General features: G+C 35.4%; 1 non-coding gene across 1 annotated transcript; it reads left to right on the top strand.

The window, feature by feature from the left end:
• The first annotated feature begins 6,094 nt into the window (after window positions 1-6,094).
• Window positions 6,095-6,201, top strand: LOC131169659 (small nucleolar RNA R71). Its single transcript, XR_009140552.1, has one exon. It is a non-coding gene; the product is annotated as a small nucleolar RNA R71 (small nucleolar RNA).
• Window positions 6,202-21,740: the final 15,539 nt, after the last annotated feature.

Genomic DNA, 21,740 nt, shown 5'->3' with positions numbered 1-21,740 from the left:
CTTTCCTAGTTGCCCAAAAAAAGTCTAGTTATGGAAGGACAATTTTCTATGGTTGGATTTTGGTTCTTCAAGCTCAAAAATGAGCTTTAATGGTGGTTTAAGTGAGGGAGAGGGTGAGGGAGAGAGAGTGACGTTTTGAAAAAGAAGAAAATTTGTGTTTTTTTTTTTTTTTTCTTTCTTTTTATCTATTTTGCTTATGGAAGACCACAAAATCTAATTTAATAAATAAATTAATTAATTTATTTATGGCATCATGCATGAGGTCATGCATGATGTCATCACCTTTTTACTTTTTCATTTTCCTCTCTTTTTTTTTATTTTTCTATTAGTTCTTTAATTTAATTCTCGATTCCAAAATTTTCTTTTCTCCGTTTTTATTTGTGATTAGGTCGAAGTCACTCGGGTCAATTGACCAAATTGCCCCTCGCCGGTTCATCCCGGTTTGCAATTAATTCCATATTTCTTCCGGCTCCCTGACCTAATTATTTGACTGGCTTAACAGTTCTTTTTCGTGATTTTCTCTTTTCCACTGTGTTCATAAGGGTCCTAAGGACCGCGGCATCACATTTTACGGTTCGAAATTTGAGTTTAAAATGACTTCGCAGTCATTCCCGAGAAGGTCACCCATCGCTGTGACTCTCGTTTCGTTTAACTTCTTATGTTCTATTTTTCTTGTTTATACTTAACTAATTGGACATTACTAATTATTTGTGTTTATAGCTTCTCTAGTTGTCTTGAGTGTGGTTCTAATCCCCTTAATTGTCTGGACCGACACCGGTCACCGGAACAGTGAAATATACCAGGCTATACAAATGGGGTGTTACAAGAAGTGTTTGAATCAAAGCCAAATTCGGATTGGGTATGAAGCATGACCAAAAGTCAACTTTGAGGGATCAAAAATGAAATTTTACAAGTCCAATTGGTATGGGACCAATTGGGACTGAAAATAGGCACTAAATGACATAATTTTCATTTAGGAAGCATGCCCAAAAAGTGACCAAAACCTAGTGAACAAACTGCCAAACTTGAAAAACTGCAGTATGAACAGTACACATAAACAGTAATCGTGTTTGGGTCATAACTCGAGCTAAGCAGGTCAAAATGACCTGAAATTTTACCAGTAGTTAGATGAGATATATACCTAAAACTTTCATGAAGAACACAAACCCAAATTATGCCATTAACTCAACCCAAATTCTTGAACCGATGGAAACCTAAGACATAGTAGAATATTTCATATGAAGAATGTTAGGCCAAATTATGAACTTAACTCAATCAAATTGCGAAACGAATTCGGGTCACCGAATCTGCCAGAATCTGGGCACCTAAAATTGACTAAATGAACAGTAAACTTTGCAAGGCTATAACTCTCTCTAGAAAACTCCGATTTAGGCGATTCTTAAACCGATGGAAACCTAAGACATAGTAGAACATTTCATATGAAGAACATTAGACCAAATTATGGACTTAACTTGGTCAAACTGCTGAATGAAGTTGGATCAATAAATCTGCCAGAACAAAATCTGCAGCATGAACAGTGGCATAAACAGTAATGGTTTTTGGGCATAACTTGAGCTACACAGCTCTGAATTAGGCGATTCAAAAAGGAAAATAAAGTTAAGACCTAAGTGAACAATTTTTATGAAGAACACCTCATCAAATTATGATCGAAACTAGGTACAAATTGGGTTCAAAGATTGGGGCACCAAGCTGTCCCAAAACCAAAATATTCTAAAATTTTCAAAGCTAACTTGGGATGCATTAGACATGCATGTAATGAGTTCTTGGCAGTAATTGAGATTGGTATTGAGGTATTCTATTTGTGTACTTTCAGTAGAAAAAGAAGTTGGAACGGACAAGGAGAAGTAAGTAACAAGGAAGGAGAATTATTGAAGGTTTGTGCACAACCAACATTTTCTTCGTTTTTAAACTTGTAAATTGCTTGGAATGTGTTAAATTGAATGAGTTTGCTTTGAACAAGTTTACTTTGACTGAAATATAGTTTTTCTCTTGCATTTAAGAAATTTAGGTGTTGCCACCTTTATTTGGATATTATGATGCATTTAAATGTGTTTATTAGTTTATAAATGTGATTGTTGAATGGAAAATTTTGAAAACTGTTTTGAAACCACAGTTAGCATGACAGTCCCTTTCAGAACTCCCCAGTAGTAACGGCTACTTGGGATTTTATAATTGATATTGATTATGTCTCCCATTAATAATGGTTAGTGGGGTAAGACTACATGAGTACTCATTAGCTAGCTAGCCCTTCCCTCATTAATAACGATTAGTGAGGTTGAGATTGCTTTGTCGTGGTGTACAACACGGCATTGATCGTGAAATTTTGTGTCATGGCCTAAACTGTGTGTTGATATTGGCAACACTAATGCTTTGTGAATTGTGATTTATAAAATGTGATTTCTCATTTGAAATGTTATTCCAATAAATGGTTCTTATGAACTTAGAACTATTGTGATGTTTTCATGCTTAAGAAGGATGTGATTTGTTATGCTTTGACAAATTGTGTTTTTACCTTAAGTTTTGAAATTTTAGTTGTGCACCACTGAGTGATATACTCAGCGATAGCTTCTTTATGCTGTCACAGGTAAGGGAAAGGAGAAGGCTGCCGAGTGAGAGACTTGAAAGCAGCATTTTGGTATTGTTTGTAGGTATTTACATTCGGACCCTTGTGATTCCTTTGGATGTATTTTGTACCTATATGTATGGATGTACGAATATTGAGCAGTTTGTATTTAAAAGCACTGCATTGCTATCACATTTTGAGTTTGTAACTATTTTGTATTTCACTTTGAGACTTATGAAAATGTAACTTTTGCAATATTTATTCTATTACTATTTCCAATGAATGTTTACATGGAATTTTAACTATTCTCATGCAATTTTTCGCAACAGAATTGATAAGAAAAAAAGCTATGATTTGTTTTAAAATCCCTTGTAGCATAACTAATGGGTTATCGGTAGGTGTAGTTCGGTAATTCATTAGGTATGCTACGGGAACATGTCATGCCTTACCAGGGATAAGGTGTGACAAGCTCCCAATCTGGTGGCTGCATTATTGGTGCTGAGATTAGGGCTTCTTTGATTCTGTTAAAAGAAATAAGGCAATTTTCATCAAAATGAAAGGGAACATCTTGGCTTAACAGGTTGGTAAGTGGCTTACCTATTTTGAAAAAAATTTTAATGAATCTTCTGTAAAACCCCTGCATGTCCCAAAAAGCTTCGCACTCCCTTGACTGATGTTGGTGTTGGCATGTTTTCAATGATCTCAATTTTTTCCTTATCAACCTCAATTCCTCTTTCTGATATCAAATGTCCCAGAACTATACCTTCCCTTACCATGAAGTGGCATTTTTCCCAATTTAGGACTAGGTTTGATTCTTCGCATCTTTGCAACACCTTAGATAAATTAGCTAGGCAATCATCAAAAGTAGTTCCATAGATAGAAAAATCATCCATAAAAACTTCCATGATATTTTCAATATAATCAGAAAAAATGGCCATCATGCATCTTTGAAAGGTAACAGGGGCATTACAAAGACCAAAAGGCATTCTCCTATATGCAAATATTCCATAAGGGCAAGTGAATGTGGTCTTTTCTTGGTCTTCTGGGTGAATAAGAATTTGAAAGAATCCTGAATACCCATCTAGATAACAGAAATAAGAGTGTTTTGCTAGCCTCTCTAACATTTGGCCAATGAAAGGGAGAGGAAAATGGTCTTTTCTGGTAGCACTGTTCAATTTCTTATAATATATACACATTCGCCAACCAGTGACTACCCTAGTAGGGATCAGTTCATTGCTTGCATTTTGGATAATAGTTATCCCACCCTTCTTAGGAACTACATGTACTGGACTAACCCATTTACTATCAGAAATTGGGTATATGATAACTGCATCTAATAGTTTCAGAATTTCCTTCTTGACTACTTCTTTCATGTTTGGGTTAAGTCTTCTTTGGTGCTCGATAGTGGGTTTACTGTTTTCTTCCATGGCTATCCTATGCATGCAAATTGAGGGGCTTATCCCTTTCAGGTCTTCTATTTTATACCCTATGGCCTTGTTATGGATCCTAAGTTCTCTAAACAATTTTTCCTCTTCTAACTTAGACAGGCTAGCATTGATTATAACAGGATATTTAGAGTTTGAGTCCAGAAATGTGTACCTTAGTGAGAAGGGGAGAGGTTTAAGCTCTACTTATTTGGCATTTTCCTAAGGCTTACCCTTGGTTTGTTCCTCCTTCAACTTCTCAATCTCGGAAGCCTTAGCTAAGGGTAGGGGTGGATGAGTTGCTAACTGTTGTACACAGGCTACTATTTTTGTGTTTTCATCATTCACTGTGTGGCTATGCACAATACATGCTTCAAGAGGATCTTTAGGATGCGTCTTATGAAATTCCTCTTCAATTTGTTTGTCAATTATGTCAACCTTGAAGCATTCACCATGTTCGAATTTGTGTTTCATTGTGTCGAACAAATTGAATTCCACTTCTTCTTCTCCTACCTTGAAGGTTAGTTGCCCATTTTTGATGTCTATGATGGGTCCAGCGATTGCCAAGAATGGTCTTCCCAAGATGATAGGGATCTGAACATCTTCTTGCATTTCAAGGACAATAAAGTCTACTAGAATGAAGAATTTGCCCACTTTGATAGGGATGTTCTCAATTATGCCCACTGGATATTTAATAGATCGATCAGCCAATTGCAATGAGATTGTTGTGGGCCTCAGTTCTCCGATCTCCAGCTTTTTGCATATTGATAAAGATATTAAACTCACGCTTGCCCCAAGATTGCAGATGGGCTTGTCTATTTTCTTGTTGCCAATGAGGCAGGGTATGGAGAAGCTTCCTGGATCTTTCAACTTTGGAGGTAGTTTGTTTTGCAGTATGGCACTGCATTCCTCTATTAGAGCTACTGTCCCATAGTCTTCCAACTTTCTTTTCTTTGACAGAATTTCCTTAAGAAATTTGGCATAGGATGGCATCTGAGAGAGTGCTTTAGTGAAGGGGATGTTGATATAAAGTTTCTGTAAAACTTCTAAAAACTTCCCAAACTGCTTGTCCAATTTGGCTTTCTGAAATCTCTGAGGAAAAGGTAGGGGAGGCTAGTATGGCTCTGGTAACTTCTTTTTCTTCCCTGCTTCCTCTTCCTGATCTTTCTTGGCTTCTCCCTCCTTTTTCTCTGCTTGGCTTTCAGATTTTTCTAAGGTCTCATCTGTTGGTTCTTTCTCTGATTATACTAGAGTTCTCCCACTCCTCAATGTAACTGTCTTATAATGCTCCCTTGGGTTCATCTCTGGTTGACTAGGCAGTTTACCAGTAGCCTTACTTGAAGACCTTACTTGCTGAGTAATTTGATTTTCTAGCATCTTGTTATGGGTAGCAAGTTGATCCATTCTAGAAGTTAGTTGTTTAATCAATTCATTCTATTGTTGTTGAGCTACAAGGAAACCTTCCATCATGGATTCCATGGTTATCTTCGGTTCAGGTTGCTGAGGCTGAGGAGGCGGTGGTGGCTGTGCAAAGTTTTAGCCTCTATTCTGAAATCTAGGAGATGCTAGTGGTTTGTACCCCTGTTTCTTGTTTATTGGCTGGTTCTACTGATTGGACCATGAGAAATTTAGGTGGTTCCTCCATCCAGGGTTGTAAGTGTTTGAATATGGATTGTTGGGCTGCCTCTGGTTAAAGTTTCCTCCATTATTCACATAGTTCATTTGTTCTGTGGAGGGTTCATTGAAGCTGTTATATTCTAAACTCATGTACCCTCCTCCATAGCTGTCCTCATGTTGACTATTCATCCCTACTGCATTGGCTTGCATTTTATCAAGCCTTCTAGTGAGCTAATCAAATTGGGCATTTATCATGCTTAAGGCATCCACTTCCAGGACCCCTGTTGTTCTCCTTGCATTTCCTCTTTCATTTGACCACTCATAATTATGGTATGCAACCCTCTCTAGAAGTTCAAGTGCTTGTATCACTGTTTTCTCCATTAGGTCACCTTCTGCAGCTGAATCAACTGTGCTCCTTGTAGAAAGTAGTAACCCATTATAGAAATTTTACACTAATATCCAATCCTCTATGCCATGGTGTGGACATTCCCTCTGTAGGTCTATATATCTTTCCCATGCGTCATAGAGTGATTCACCTTCCTTTTGACTAAAAGTGTTGAGCTCAAGTCTCAGTCTTACAGTCTTTGCAGGTGGAAAATACCTTGCTAGAAAAGCTTGTGAGAGGTTTTCCCAAGTAGTGAATGTTCTAGCTGGTTGAGAAAGTAACCACTTCCTTGCTTTGTCTCGAAGGGAGAATGGGAATGCTCTGAGTCTTATGGCTTAATCAGACACTCCATTCATCTTAAATGTGTCACAAAGGGCAAAAAAGCACTGGAGGTGATAATGTGGATCTTCTATTGGTGAACCTACAAACTGGGTTTGTTGAATCATTTGAAGCCATACTGGTTTCAATTCAAAGTTGTTGTCTTCCACTGTGGGTCTAGTGACACTAGGCTGAAATCCTTGGACAGATGGAGCTCCATAGTCTCTCAAGAGTCTTGGTCTGTCATTATTATCGGCCATGGTTGGAATTTTAGGATCTTCTTGATCGTGCTCTTGATGTTTCCTTTCCCTTCTGATAGCTCTCAGAGTTCTGTCTATCTCCGGATCGTAGTCCAAATTTTCTTCTTCTGGCCTTGTTCTGGTCATATACCAGATCGGGTACCTGAGAGAAAAGAAAAGAAATAAAACAAATCAAATAAAATTGGATGATAAAGATAATTGCATAAATTAGCTAAATTGCCTATCGCTAGATATTACTAAAGCCAAAATCGTCGGCAACAGCGCCAAAAACTTGTTTGCTGGTTTTTCAACCATCGCAAGTGCACGGATCGTTAACAAGTAATAAAGTGATGAGTAAAGTATCGTTCCCATGAGGAATTTGATTGGTAAGTACTAATCTACACAGTAATTTTGACTGTTTAGACTATCGAACAATGAGGGAATGAAAGTTGTCTATTTTAAACACTAAAATGATAAACTTAAAATGAAGTAATCTATTTTGGAACAATTTCAGAATTAAGATTTCACACTTGAATCTTACTATGAATGTTATCTTGTTTATTTACTGGATTGAGAATCATTTGTCTTAACAGAAATCAGTCCTAAGGGATCCTAACTCCTCTCTCAAGGCACCTAGGGTGTATCCTAATTAACTTAAACCCGACTTTTGTGGCGATCAAATTAATTAAAATCCTTTAAGGTCTTTGACCAATTTTGAAATTCCACAAAGGTATCAGCCTATGTATAGGTCAGAATTTCTAGGTTCAAGATCTTGATTTTCTAATATTAATATTCACCTTTCAGTCCTTCAATTAATATCTACAATCAATACTAAGTGGTTACCGGCATATAGCATGAATTAAGTTCACAAGAAATTAAATCAAGGAACAAATCTCAAATCCAATAAATAAAACTTAATGTTTATCCATAGCAATGATTACAAGCATTACTCTCCCAATTCCAGAATATAAAAACTACTCACTCATGAGTTCAGCAAACATCATGATAAAAAGGTAAAGACAGTAAAAAGAAATCATATAGAAGAAATAAAACAATAAAAATCCATTTAAGGAGATGGAATGAAGGAATTAAAGAGAGTTTGCAACGTTGATCTTATGGAACTTCAGCTGGAAAACTCCTCTTGATACTGATATTCTTCTCCTCAAGGCAGCTGCAGAATGCCAGTTTCTTTAAAACTCCTAAAAAGTACTATCAAAGGATCCCTCTCCTTTGATTTGATGTTTTCTGCTTCTATTTATAATAGTTGTTCTAGGGTTAGGTCATTTTGAGTCCAAAAAGCCTTAGGAGTCTGATTTGAATGTGTAAACAAGAGTGGGAACTTAGGTTTAAAAACTAGTTACTGCATGGTGCACGGCCTGTGTGTCACTACATGGACCCAGGCCGTGTAACTTACTGGAGTGGAATTGTGGAATCTTGCTGTGACACCCCTTACCCGTCTACAGTGTAGCCGAGCAAGATATGCCACACAGTGTGCCGGAGCACCAAATCATATTTCAATTCAATTTACCCATTTTACTTATTTATTTACAATTTTTTTGATTAATCTAAATTTTTCCGTAAATTTTATAGAAAATCCGGCAGAGTGCCGGCTGTAAATTGGAAAAACAGTTCTTCTCAATCTATTAAAAACACTTCCAATAAAATCATCACATCATTCTCAGTCAATCACCAATATTTTCTCAGCAATTTCTCAATTGACTTAAGTATCTCAAAATTAAATTCAATTCATATCACAGTCAACTCAATGAGAAATGCTCACATTTATTATTGAACATAATTCATAGATAGTTACATCAAAAACATAATTACATGAATTTATAATATTCATTACAGAAGTTTACAAAATACAAAATATCAAAATACCAAAAGTGGCCTAATGTCCTTCCTAATGCACTGCAATGTGAGGTGACTCTGAACTCCGTGTGCAGATCTGAAGGCTCACCCTATATGAGGCCTGCTGAACTCCCCAGCTATGTCTCCAGTACCTGCGCGTGGCAAAAGCAATGCGCTAAGCAATTTTGCTTAGTGGTGACAATATAAAATAAAATAACTAAATAAAGTAAATATGCAGAATGTATGTTTACATTTTTTGTAGACTTTATTTCTGATATTGTTCGATTAAATTTTGGTAAGGTTTATTATCATTGCCCGAGTAATCCATACTAGTTGACTGGACAGGATAAATGGGTAAACTAGCACTGGGTACTAAGTACCTCGGACCATCACACCATCAGTCACATTGTGTCTCCCGGTGTGCAACAGAACAACTAACAAGCTGTAATAATTATTAGGGATGAAACCCAAGTATAATATCTCAATCAACATAGCCAAAGGCTATTTTATTACAAAATGGCATGTGAGGCCATAAAACTCAGAATGGCATGAAGCTATATGCAGTATTGCTAACAGAACCCTATTGGCATACCAACCTATCCAAACCAATCTTGCTAGGTATACTAGGGCATATTATACTTCTAAGTTTCACAATTCTTGAAATTCAAATTTTGGTGTTACTATTCAATTCATTAGTCAACAAAATGTTGACTTTTACATGGACAATATGTACATTGGTTTTAATACTCTCAACATACCACATTTTGCATTATAAAATTGTTGGTATTGGTTGCCAATACCATTTCTAAGCTTAATGTTAATTGTTCAAAATTTTTAGTTTTTACGCTTTGTGCTTACTGTTTCATTAGTCATTTTTGTAGTGAGAATTTGGCAAAATGATCAACATGAAAGTTGTTCCTTATTTTGTCTAGTTACATTTCCTTTTTTGAATCACTCCATTTAGAGTTTTGTACCTCAAGTTATAGCACAAAAATCACAATTGGCCGAATTATAATTTTTCCAGAATTTCTGGACTGACCAAATCTACAATAATTGGAGCAGTGACTGTAGGTCACTTTTTGAATATGTTATGGTTATAATTTGGGTTAGGTTTCTTCATGAAATTTGTAGGTCTACATCTCAGCTTATTGCTGGTAAAATTTTAGGTCAACTGCACCTTTCTATACTGAGTTATGGCCAAATGACTAAATACTGTTCATTTGGTCATTTTGCCCAGGTAGAATGCAGGTCACCCGGATTAGGGCAATCTTTTGGTCAACTTGGTTTGGTTTTCTAGGCATGGTTTCTTCACCATTATGTGTCTAGTTTCATATCCAATTGGCCTTGCACCAATTGAACCTCTACAACTCAAGTTATTACTGTCCAAACCTATTGGACTCATGCCCAGTCTTACAGGTCACCAAGGGCAGCCACACTAAACTCAATTCTCACTACACAAACCACTTCATTTTTTATTCATACATAGCCAAATGGTCAATAATTGACCATTAAAACCTACTTTCATCATCACATGATCAAAGTCTCATTTTTATCCCAAACCCTAACTTAACTATCTCAACCATGCATTATCACTTACATTTCATTACTCCACTTAAGAGATTCATATTAAGGGCAGCCATACTACCATTTTAGCTCCATAAAAATCATCACAATCTTAGCCCAACCAAGGCTGCCGAAAATATGGGATGGCATACACATGGTATTTAATAAATTTCTTTGTAATTTGCACTCATTCATAGTCCTTTAACATGAAATTAAAGTGAAAATCAAGGTTAGGTCACAAACCTCTAATGGAGTGAAATTTCCAACTTGCTAGGATTCTTCTTTTTCTTTTCTTTTTGCTCCCAAAAGACTCACCAAGATGTAAGAACAACTTTTTGTGTTGGGAATATAGGGTTTAGTTGGGTAAAAGCTAGGAAAATCAAGCTTTAAAAAGCTTGGCAATGGTGGCTATGGAGGGAGAGGGTGACGGCAAGGAAGAAGGGTTGGGAGTGTTCTGATTTTTTTTCTTCATTTTTCTGTCCATTTAGTCCTTTTATATAAACTTATGCCATGTGTCAATATTGGATTGGGTGGGAGAATTTTAATGACATCATTATGATGTCAAAATTCCAATTTCTTTCATTTTCTATCCTTTTCTTGTCTATTTAATTTCAATTAAATTTTTAACAATATTTGTTCACATTTTATGTCATATAAATTATTTATTTAATTGGACAAGTTGGCCAAAAATCATCTCTGAAGATGAAATGACCAAAATGCCTTCCGTTTGGCTTAACGAGCCAAAATTATGTGTACCGATAGAAAAATTTTTCTAAGCATTTTCTTGGCATTCTAATGCCATAAGAACCTCAATGACCCTTCTTTGGAGTCTTAAAAATTATTTTATAATTTTTCCCCCCGGTCTAGGGTTATTAACGGCCTTCACCGTCACTTCCCCTTTGGGTTACTCATCACTAGGGTTTCGGCTCGTTTAACCTTAGTGTATTTCATTTCTAAAAAATTTTCCTTGATTGTTATGAGCATTATTTAGTTTCTTTATAACTCCTCACTCTAGTCTATTTATAATTTCAAACATTCTAGCTGCCGGGACTGACATTGGTCACCAGAACAGTAGACTGTACAGACTAGCTAAAGTGAGGATGTTACACTTGCATTGGCATAGGGACTTATATGGGTTTGCGCTGGCTACATGGGCCTAGTTACACGGGCCGTGCTCTTTTGTTCTCAAAAAGTGCTTCAAACTTATGCCCGGCAGAGATTTACACGGGTCCCTGCAGATTACACAAGTCCAATTACACGACCCGTGTACTTGTGTTTCTCCATTGATTTTCTTGGCTTTCTTCTGGCAGAGAGTTACATGGGTCTGTAGCTTTGCTTGAACGGCCCATGTACTTTGTATCAGTAGAAATTCTAAGTCTTTTGACCTCTCCAAGCTTTCCTTTTGCACTCCTATACTCTGGGGCTTCACCCAAACACCTGAAATGATGCAGAAAACATGGAATTAAGGGCTTGACAATAAAAATTACAAAAACTAATGAAATCAACTACTATGCATGAGATTACTCACCGAAATGCTATGAGATAGTATACAAATGTGCTTAAAAACATCTATACAATTTGTAACACCCCTAAGTTCGGTAGTGCGTTCTGCTGCTCCAGTGACCAGTGTTGTCCGGACAGCTAGGATGCCTAGAACCACACTTCAATGAGAGTGAGGAGACATAAAATAATGAAATAAAAGAAAAGAAAGTACAAGAAAAACAAAGGAAAAATGATTGCAAAGAAATGTGATCAAGTTAAACGAAATGAAACCTAACGATGGGTGATCAGACTGGAAGTCACGGCGTGGACCGTTGGATCTGCCTCGATCGCGGGAACCTGGAAAACATTTTTGGGACATAAATAGACCCTTGTTGAAGAATAAATATCATTAGAAATATCAAAGAAAAATTAAATAATTAGTACAAAGAAAAGTGAGAAATCGAAAAACAGACAAAACCCTGAATATCTGAAAAATCTGAACGTAACGAGCAGGGCATTATGGTCATTTGACATCCCGAAGTGTCTTTTGACCTAAATGTCCATTAAAAATAAATAGTATTACACTTAGAAAATAAAATGAAAAATTAAATTGGTGGTACCTAAAATAAATAGTGGAAATTATGGGTTAAATGTGGAATAAATGAACAATTACCTTATTATATGATTTAATCTTTGTTAGTGGACCACTAAAGATTTAATTAAACATAAAAAGGTGCTGATGCAAGTCCACTAACCAGCTGAACTTCATCTTCCTCAAAGTTATCTCAACATTGCCGTGAATGAAGGTGAGAGGAAACACCATGGCCATTTTTCATGCAAGCTCTCTTAACTCTCCATTTTCAACTCCAATCTCTTAGGTTCCTTCATGAAACTTTGTCTACTCATCACAAGGAAGAGTTTGATACTAAATTTGAGAAGTTTAAGCAAGGTTTAACAAGCTCCAAGCATAAGGTAAGTTCATAATTTTGAAGATAGCTTTGTTAAGTTTTGTGTGCATGTTATGGGTGTTGGTTTTGTGAAGGAAAATTTTGAGTTTGAAGAGTTATTGTTGTTTTCATTTTGGACAGCCATGGAGTCACGTTTTTGATGAGATATTTATGCATATAATTGATGAGAAATAATGTTGATCATGGTGATTTAATATCCTAGAGGATTATTTCACATATATATGGTGATTTATGCACTTGGATGGGAATTGGTAAATTGTAGGGCACTTTGATGTTGAAGAACAATTTTCGGCAGCTTGGGAACCCTTGAATAATTGTATGTATTGATGGAAGTGTTGGCAGAATGTTGACATAGAAGAATTGATGAATGTATATGTAAATTAGTAGTGGAGATTATATGTAATGATTAGGTGTATTTATGTACATATATTGCTAAATTTGGACTTGGTGGTTTAGGGTTGTAATTGATGTATTGAGAATGGTTGTATTCTGTCCAAATTGACCATAGTAAGAAGTGATAAATGAATATGGAATGGTATAACATCAGAATTGGGTATGGGGATTTAAGGTAGAGCAAGTTAAATGTGTGTTTGAATTGGGGTTTGAAAGACACATAGAGGACAGTGTGCAAATAGACCTATAACTTTAAATGTGTAACCTCAATTGGTATGAGACCAATTGGAGGTGAAACTAGGCACAAAATGTGCCAACTTTCATTGAGAGAACATACCAAAATTCTGCTTGCAAGGTGATGTGAAAAATGACCAATTCGGATTAGGTACACTTGAGACCTAAAAACTGACCATTTGGGCAGCAGTGAGTGTTTAGGCCATAACTCACTCAAAACAGGTCCAATTGACCTGAAATTTTAACCATGAATAGTTAAGACCCATACCTACAAGTCTTATGAAGACACCAAAGCCCAGAAATGACCATAAGCAAGTCAAAAAGCTTGCACAAGTTCGGGTCCAAAAACTGGCCGAACCAGAGTTGACCAAATTGACCAAAAATTGACCTAAATTGATACCATTTGACCAGCAATAGTGTAATGACCATAACTTGGTCTACTTAACTCGGATTGACCTAAAATTTTGCCCCGCGTGCAATAAGACATAGATCTACAAGTTTGTAGTTTTGACCGAAGCCCGAAAACTGAGAGAACTAGGCCGTCCGGCTAGGTCAAACCAGTATCCTGGAATCCAGCAAGTTGCATTAAAATGCACTAAACAAGGAAACGAGTTTGGCAAAACGTACCAAACCTAAAACCCTATCGAATGTGACATATTAACGACACTAAAACCTAATTTACCTAAAACGCAACGAGGGTCGGTATACTAGGTGATTAAGTGAATAATTGAGTTCAGTGCATTATTTACCAAACACCATCGATAGAGACAATTTAATTTGGTACTGAAACACTTCGACTTGTGTTTCTCGGATTAACAAGGACTCAAAGAAAAGGGAAAGAAATCTTGAGTCGGGACCAGGAGACAAATATCAGAGGTTTGTGCACAACAACTGTTTCTTTTGAATTATTTTCAATTGAAATAAATATTGACTATTGTATATTATTGTTTTAAATTGTGGAAATGTGTTTGGTGGACACTTATTGATTGAAAAACATTGTGAATGGTTTGAAACTGTGAAAAATTGTTTGAATGATATTGATGGATACTTATTGATTGAAAAGCACTGTAAATGGTTTTTGTGGAAATTGAAGTGAATTACGAATTGTGTTGCCATTTTGTGAATGAAATTATAACTTTGGAAATTTATTGGATTCTTACGGATCATTTGAATAAAATGTTTGGAATTGTTTTGACTCACAATTGGCATGACACTGATAATATGTTCCTCCTCCATTAATGGGGTGAGTGTGATTATTCCTCCCTCTTTGACTTATCAGTCTGGGGTGAGTATGATTATGTTCCTCCCTCTTTGACTTGTCAGTCAGAGGTGAGTGTGGATGAGTACTCATTAGATAGCTAGCTTCCTCCCTCATTGATTTCGATTATTGGGGTGAGTATGTCTTGTCGTGGTGTACAACACGGCATTTATGGAAAAATTTGTGTCATGGCCTAAATTGTGTTATAGATTGGCAACACTGTATTCTTCAGTTATTTGATCGAATTGTGTTATTATGTATTGTGAGATTGTGAAATTGATTTAAACTCTTATTGACATATACTGTCTATTGAATTCAACCATGATCTGACTTATTGAAAATTATTGTGATATTAACAAATGGAGTTTAAATTCTTGTTGACATTTATTGTCTTGAATTTAACTATGGTTTTAAGTATCCACTATTGATATGATTTATGAATTGTGATTTAAAAATTGTATTTGGTAAATGTTGTGCACCACTGAGACATTGTCTCGTGATAGCTTTTATCATGTCGCAGTAGAGAGAGACAGATGTGAGACTAGGTCGCTAGTATCGCCAGCGAGAGATTTTGGGTATAGTGAGTATACCATATGTGGCATTTTGTACTGTAATGTATATTCACTGTATGTATATTTTGTTCTTGGTTTTGAGCAGTTGTAAATTTAAGTTGTACAGTAAAGTTGTAAAATAATTATGAGTTATTTGGCTTGTAAAAATTGTGTTATATCTTTGTATCTTAGTCTTTGAAAATCACTGTGGATTTGACTTGAGAAATGTGTTGTGTTGATAAAAATGTTGGAGTTGAGATTTGAAAATATATTGAAGTGCTTTTTACAGGTTTTCTGAAGAACTATTTTGTTCAAAATACAAATGGCACCTTGCCAAAATTTTTACAGATATTCCAAATAAATCAAATGAGTTAGTTGTTTCACTTCAGTTCACCAAAGTCTTTCACACCTGTAAATAGTGCTCACCACTGTAAAAGAAGTAAGAAAAGTTTTTAAAATCCCTTGTAGTGTATTTAATGGATTATCGTGAGACGGAGTTGTTACTTTATTTGGTATACTAGGGGATCATTTTATGGCTTACAGGGGTAGGGTGTGACATGTTTTAGTGGTATCGAGCAATGGTTTTAAAGTGAATTTGAATCGTGAATTTGAAATCTTTTTGTCGGTAACTACAACTTCTCAAATTTTTGATACATACATTACATTACATTATAAATATGCACTAACGTGAGGAAATCTCCTTGTATTATTGTACAGAAGGTCATGGAAATAAATTTTGATGCATTAGTGACTAGTCCTTTAGGATAAGGATTGTGATAACAAGTGAAATTAGTTTTGGAAGAGTTTATCGTGAAAAGTATTTGTGACACACCATAAAATTATAAGCTAATTGGCGAGCCTACTTAATGTAAGGCAAGAGGACGTAAATGTAAGATGCAAGAATGGAATTGCTCTAGATGAGGGCAAGGAGGTTATGTTAGAAATTGCTAATGGATATTGTAATCGAATAAGATTCGAATATCGTGAATTCAAAAGAATAAAAGATAACAAAGTTTGATCTATTGGGATGTATCGTAGTAACTATGCAATGTTCTTGATGTTTATAATCGTAGTCGCAGATTACATTCTTGACTTGAGATTATTGTGTAGAGCTACGCATCACCCGATAGTACACCTAGATAAGAATAGTTGCCAACGGCATCTGCTTTGGTATAGTTATGCCATGACAGAATTTAATTGTTAGAAATAAGTTTGAAAATCCTACTTAGGATCTAAAACTCAAAAGTTAAAATATCGAAAGGTTATAGTTCAGATAAAAGGAAGTAAGTTATAGAACATTGACAGATAAAAAGAGTTATGGAAGTAGAGACTTGAGCAGTTGATTCATATGTAACAAAGAAATATTCAATGTGAGGAAGACTATGGACTAGAATGGTCGAGGACCAATGCACGATGAATGATTCTAATATGACCTCAAGGGTCATTCAAGAAGGAACGTGAGTGAAATATTAGACAACATAATAGTAAGAGGAGATTGGTGTCATCCAAACAAAGTAAACATTGTATTAGATTGTTATAAGTCTTACGATCATATAGAAAGGAGAAAATAAACGTATGACTATTGTAAGATGATTACTGGGTAAAATTTCGTGGATGAAATTTATTTAAGGGGGAGAATTGTAACACCCTAAGTTCGGTAGTGCGTTAATTTGCTCCGGTGACCGGTGTTGTCCTGGACAGCTAGGATGCCTAGAACCACACTTCAATGAGAGTGAGGAGACATAAAATAATGAAATAAAAGAAAAGAAAGTACAAGAAAAACAAAGGAAAAATGATTGCAAAGAAATGTGATCAAGTTAAACGCAATGAAACCTAACGATGGGTGATCAGACTTGGAAGTCACGGCGTGGACCGTTGATCGCCTGGATCATGGAACCCTGGAAAACATTTTTGGGACATAAATAGACCCTTGTTGAAGAATAAATATCATTAGAAATATCAAAGAAAAATTAAATAATTAGTACAAAGAAAAGTGAGAAATCGAAAAACAGACAAAACCCAGACACAGAAAAATCGAACGAATCGAGCAGGGCATTATGGTCATTTGACATCCCGAAGTGTCTTTTGACCTAAATGTCCATTAAAAATAAATAGTATTACACTTAGAAAATAAAATGAAAATTAAATTGGTGGTACCTAAAATAAATAGTGGAAATTATGGGTTAAATGTGGAATAAATGAACAATTACCTTATTATATGATTTAATCTTTGTTAGTGGACCACTAAAGATTTAATTAAACATAAAAAGGTGCTGATGCAAGTCCACTAACCAGCTGAATTTCATCTTCCTCAAAGTTATCTCAACATTGCCGTGAATGAAGGTGAGAGGAAACACCATGGCCATTTTTCATGCAAGCTCTCTTAACTCTCCATTTTCAACTCCAATCTCTTAGGTTCCTTCATGAAACTTTGTCTACTCATCACAAGGAAGAGTTTGATACTAAATTTGAGAAGTTTAAGCAAGGTTTAACAAGCTCCAAGCATAAGGTAAGTTCATAATTTTGAAGATAGCTTTGTTAAGTTTTGTGTGCATGTTATGGGTGTTGGTTTTGTGAAGGAAAATTTTGAGTTTGAAGAGTTATTGTTGTTTTCATTTTGGACAGCCATGGAGTCACGTTTTTGATGAGATATTTATGCATATAATTGATGAGAAATAATGTTGATCATGGTGATTTAATATCCTAGAGGATTATTTCACATATATATGGTGATTTATGCACTTGGATGGGAATTGGTAAATTGTAGGGCACTTTGATGTTGAAGAACAATTTTCGGCAGCTTGGGAACCCTTGAATAATTGTATGTATTGATGGAAGTGTTGGCAGAATGTTGACATAGAAGAATTGATGAATGTATATGTAAATTAGTAGTGGAGATTATATGTAATGATTAGGTGTATTTATGTACATATATTGCTAAATTTGGACTTGGTGGTTTAGGGTTGTAATTGATGTATTGAGAATGGTTGTATTCTGTCCAAATTGACCATAGTAAGAAGTGATAAATGAATATGGAATGGTATAACATCAGAATTGGGTATGGGGATTTAAGGTAGAGCAAGTTAAATGTGTGTTTGAATTGGGGTTTGAAAGACACATAGAGGACAGTGTGCAAATAGACCTATAACTTTAAATGTGTAACCTCAATTGGTATGAGACCAATTGAGGTGAAACTAGGCACAAAATGTGCCAACTTTCATTGAGAGAACATACCAAAATTCTGCTTGCAAGGTGATGTGAAAATGACCAATTCGGATTAGTTACACTTGAGACCTAAAATCTGACCATTTGGGCAGCAGTGAGTGTTTAGGCCATAACTCACTCAAAACAGGTCCAATTGACCTGAAATTTTAACCATGAATATTTAAGACCCATACCTACAAGTCTTATGAAGACACCAAAGCCCAGAAATGACCATAAGCAAGTCAAAAAGCTTGCACAAGTTCGGGTCCAAAAACTGGCCGAACCAGAGTTGACCAAATTGACCAAAAATTGACCTAAATTGATACCATTTGACCAGCAATAGTGTAATGACCATAACTTGGTCTACTTAACTCGGATTGACCTAAAATTTTGACCAGCGTGCAATAAGACATAGATCTACAATTTTGTAGTTTTGACCGAAGCCCAAAAACTGAGGGAACTAGGCCGTCCGGCTAGGTCAAACCAGTATCCCGGAATCCAGCAAGTTGCATTAAAATGCACTAAACAAGGAAACGAGTTTGGCAAAACGTACCAAACCTAAAACCCTATCGAATGTGACATATTAACGACACTAAAACCTAATTTACCTAAAACGCAACGAGGGTCGGTATATTAGGTGATTAAGTGAATAATTGAGTTCAGTGCATTATTTACCAAACACCATCGATAGAGACAATTTAATTTGATCTGAAACACTTGAATTGTGTTTCTCGATTAACAAGGACTCGAAAAGGGAAAGAAATCGAGTCGGACCAGGAGACAAATATCATATGTTTGTGAACAACATCTGTTTATTTTGAATTATTTTCAATTGAAATAAATATTGACTATTTGTATATTATTGTTTTAAATTTTGGAAATTTGTTTGATGGTAACTTATTGATTGAAAAACTTTGTGAATGGTTTGAAAATGTGAAAATTATATTGTTTGAATGATATTGATGGATACTTATTGATTGAAAAGCATCAGAAATGGTTTTTGTGGAAATTGAAGTGAATTACGAATTGTGTTGCCATTTTGTGAATGAAATTATAACTTTGGAAATTTATTGGATTCTTACGGATCATTTGAATAAAATGTTTGGAATTGTTTTGACTCACAATTGGCATGACACTGATAATATGTTCCTCCTCCATTAATGGGGTGAGTGTGATTATTCCTCCCTCTTTGACTTATCAGTCTGGGGTGAGTATGATTATGTTCCTCCCTCTTTGACTTGTCAGTCAGAGGTGAGTGTGGATGAGTACTCATTAGATAGCTAGCTTCCTCCCTCATTGATTTCGATTATTGGGGTGAGTATGTCTTGTCGTGGTGTACAACACGGCATATATGGAAAAATTTGTGTCATGGCCTAAATTGTGTTATAGATTGGCGACCTTGTATTCTTGATTATTTGATCGAATTGTGTTATTATGTATTGTGAGATTGTGAAATTGATTTAAACTCTTATTGACATATACTGTCTATTGAATTCAACCATGATCTGACTTATTGAAAATTATTGTGATATTAACAAATGGAGTTTAAATTCTTGTTGACATTTATTGTCTTGAATTTAACTATGGTTTTAAGTATCCACTATTGATATGATTTATGAATTGTGATTTAAAAATTGTATTTGGTAAATGTTGTGCACCACTGAGACATTGTCTCAGCGATAGCTTTTTATTGCTGTCGCAGGTAGAGAGACAGACAGGGCAGCAGGCTAGGCTGCTAGTATCGCCAGCGAGAGATTTTGGGTATAGTGAGTATACCATATGTGGCATTTTGTACTGTAATGTATATTCACTGTATGTATATTTTGTTCTTGGTTTTGAGCAGTTGTAAATTTAAGTTATACAGTAAAGTTGTAAAATAATTATGAGTTATTTGGCTTGTAAAAATTGTGTTATATCTTTGTATCTTAGTCTTTGAAAATCACTGTGGATTTGACTTGAGAAATGTGTTGTGTTGATAAAAATGTTGGAGTTGAGATTTGAAAATATATTGAAGTGCTTTTTACAGGTTTTCTGAAGAACTGTTTTGTTCAAAATACAAATGGCACCTTGCCAAAATTTTTACAGATATTCCAAATAAATCAAATGAGTTAGTTGTTTCACTTCAGTTCACCAAAGTCTTTCACACCTGTAAATAGTGCTCACCACTGTAAAAGAAGTAAGAAAAGTTTTTAAAATCCCTTTTAGTGTATTTAATGGATTATCAGTAGACGGAGTTGGTAATTCATTAGGTATACTACGGGATCATGTTATGCCTTACAGAGGGGTAGGGTGTGACACAATTCAAGTGTATCACCTAGTGAGTCACACACACACACAAGATAATCACCAAGTAAAATGTAATTTAATTGATTAATTAAAGAGTTTAATTATTTAATTAAATAGGTTTGGTTTGCAATGAGATTACAATGTCCCTAGCGTGGCTTGAACCAAATCTAGGTTATTGGATGTATAGTATAAGTTAAATTTATATTTAAAGTGTTTAAATATAAATTTAATCGTGAGAAATTAATTAATGGAGATTAATTAATTAATTAATTAATATTTGATTTAAATTGATTAGAAGAGGAGAAATAATGATTTTGGGTTGAGAACTCAAAATTACAACATAAGGGCAATTTGGTCATTTCACATGGTGACATGTGGCACCATGAGATGGTGACATGTGGCACCATGAGATGGTGACACATGGCATCATATAAGTTTGCCATTTGTCTTCCTATCATGCAAGGTGATCAAAGTCAAGATTAAGTCTAGCTTTGACACTTGGCTTAATGTGATTAAGTCAATTAAAAATAAAATGCAATGTGGTGGTGACATGTGACAAAGGGTTTAAGTGATTACTTGACCTAATTATAAAAGGAAAAAGAAAGAAGAGTAAAACATAACATTCTCTCTTCCTCAAGGTGGCGGCACACTTTTCCTTCTTTTCCTCTTCTTGCTTTCTCATCAATTCAAAGGGAATCACTCCATTCCCTTTGAATTAAAATTGTTAGAAATTATTTCTAGTGTCCCATACATACATACAACCTCTCTAAAAGCAAAAACCCAAATTATAATTGGTTGGCAAGGTTTGAGAAACTAATTTAGGGGCTACCCATTGGTGATCTTTGTGTGGACAAGCTAGAGGGACAATACTTGGGGTCCTAGGTGCTTCCTAAAGGTGCCAATTGCATCCATAGTGCATCAAAGAGGTTAAGTGCTCAAACTCCTCTTTTAAACTAGGGTTTAATTGAATTAATTTGTTAATTCATAATCTTGAATGGCAAACATAGATCCTAATACATATTAAAAGTGTTTTAATATACAATTGAGCATTGAAATTAATTAAGCATATAAGAGATGTGGCTTGATGCATGAAACCCTAGAAGAAAATTTTTTAAATTCAATGCTCCTATGAACTAATCACCGTGCTTCTACTCTTTCAATTGGTATCAGAGCCACTATATTTGCCATTAGGATTGAATATGAGATTTAATTGTGTGATTTGATTAAATTATGATTGATTCAAAGCTATTTGGATTCACCATGGTGGCGGCATCAATTAGATTGTGCTCATATGTGTGGCGGCTTAGTTGTGAATCACACCGTAATGGTGTGTTTTGGTTTTGGGCTTGGGTTTTGGGCTTCTTTATGTAATTGTTGTAT

The sequence above is a fragment of the Hevea brasiliensis genome, chromosome 1 (genome assembly GCF_030052815.1).
Source record: "Hevea brasiliensis isolate MT/VB/25A 57/8 chromosome 1, ASM3005281v1, whole genome shotgun sequence".
Taxonomy (NCBI): domain Eukaryota; kingdom Viridiplantae; phylum Streptophyta; class Magnoliopsida; order Malpighiales; family Euphorbiaceae; genus Hevea; species Hevea brasiliensis.
This window is presented reverse-complemented; position numbering and strand designations above follow the sequence as displayed.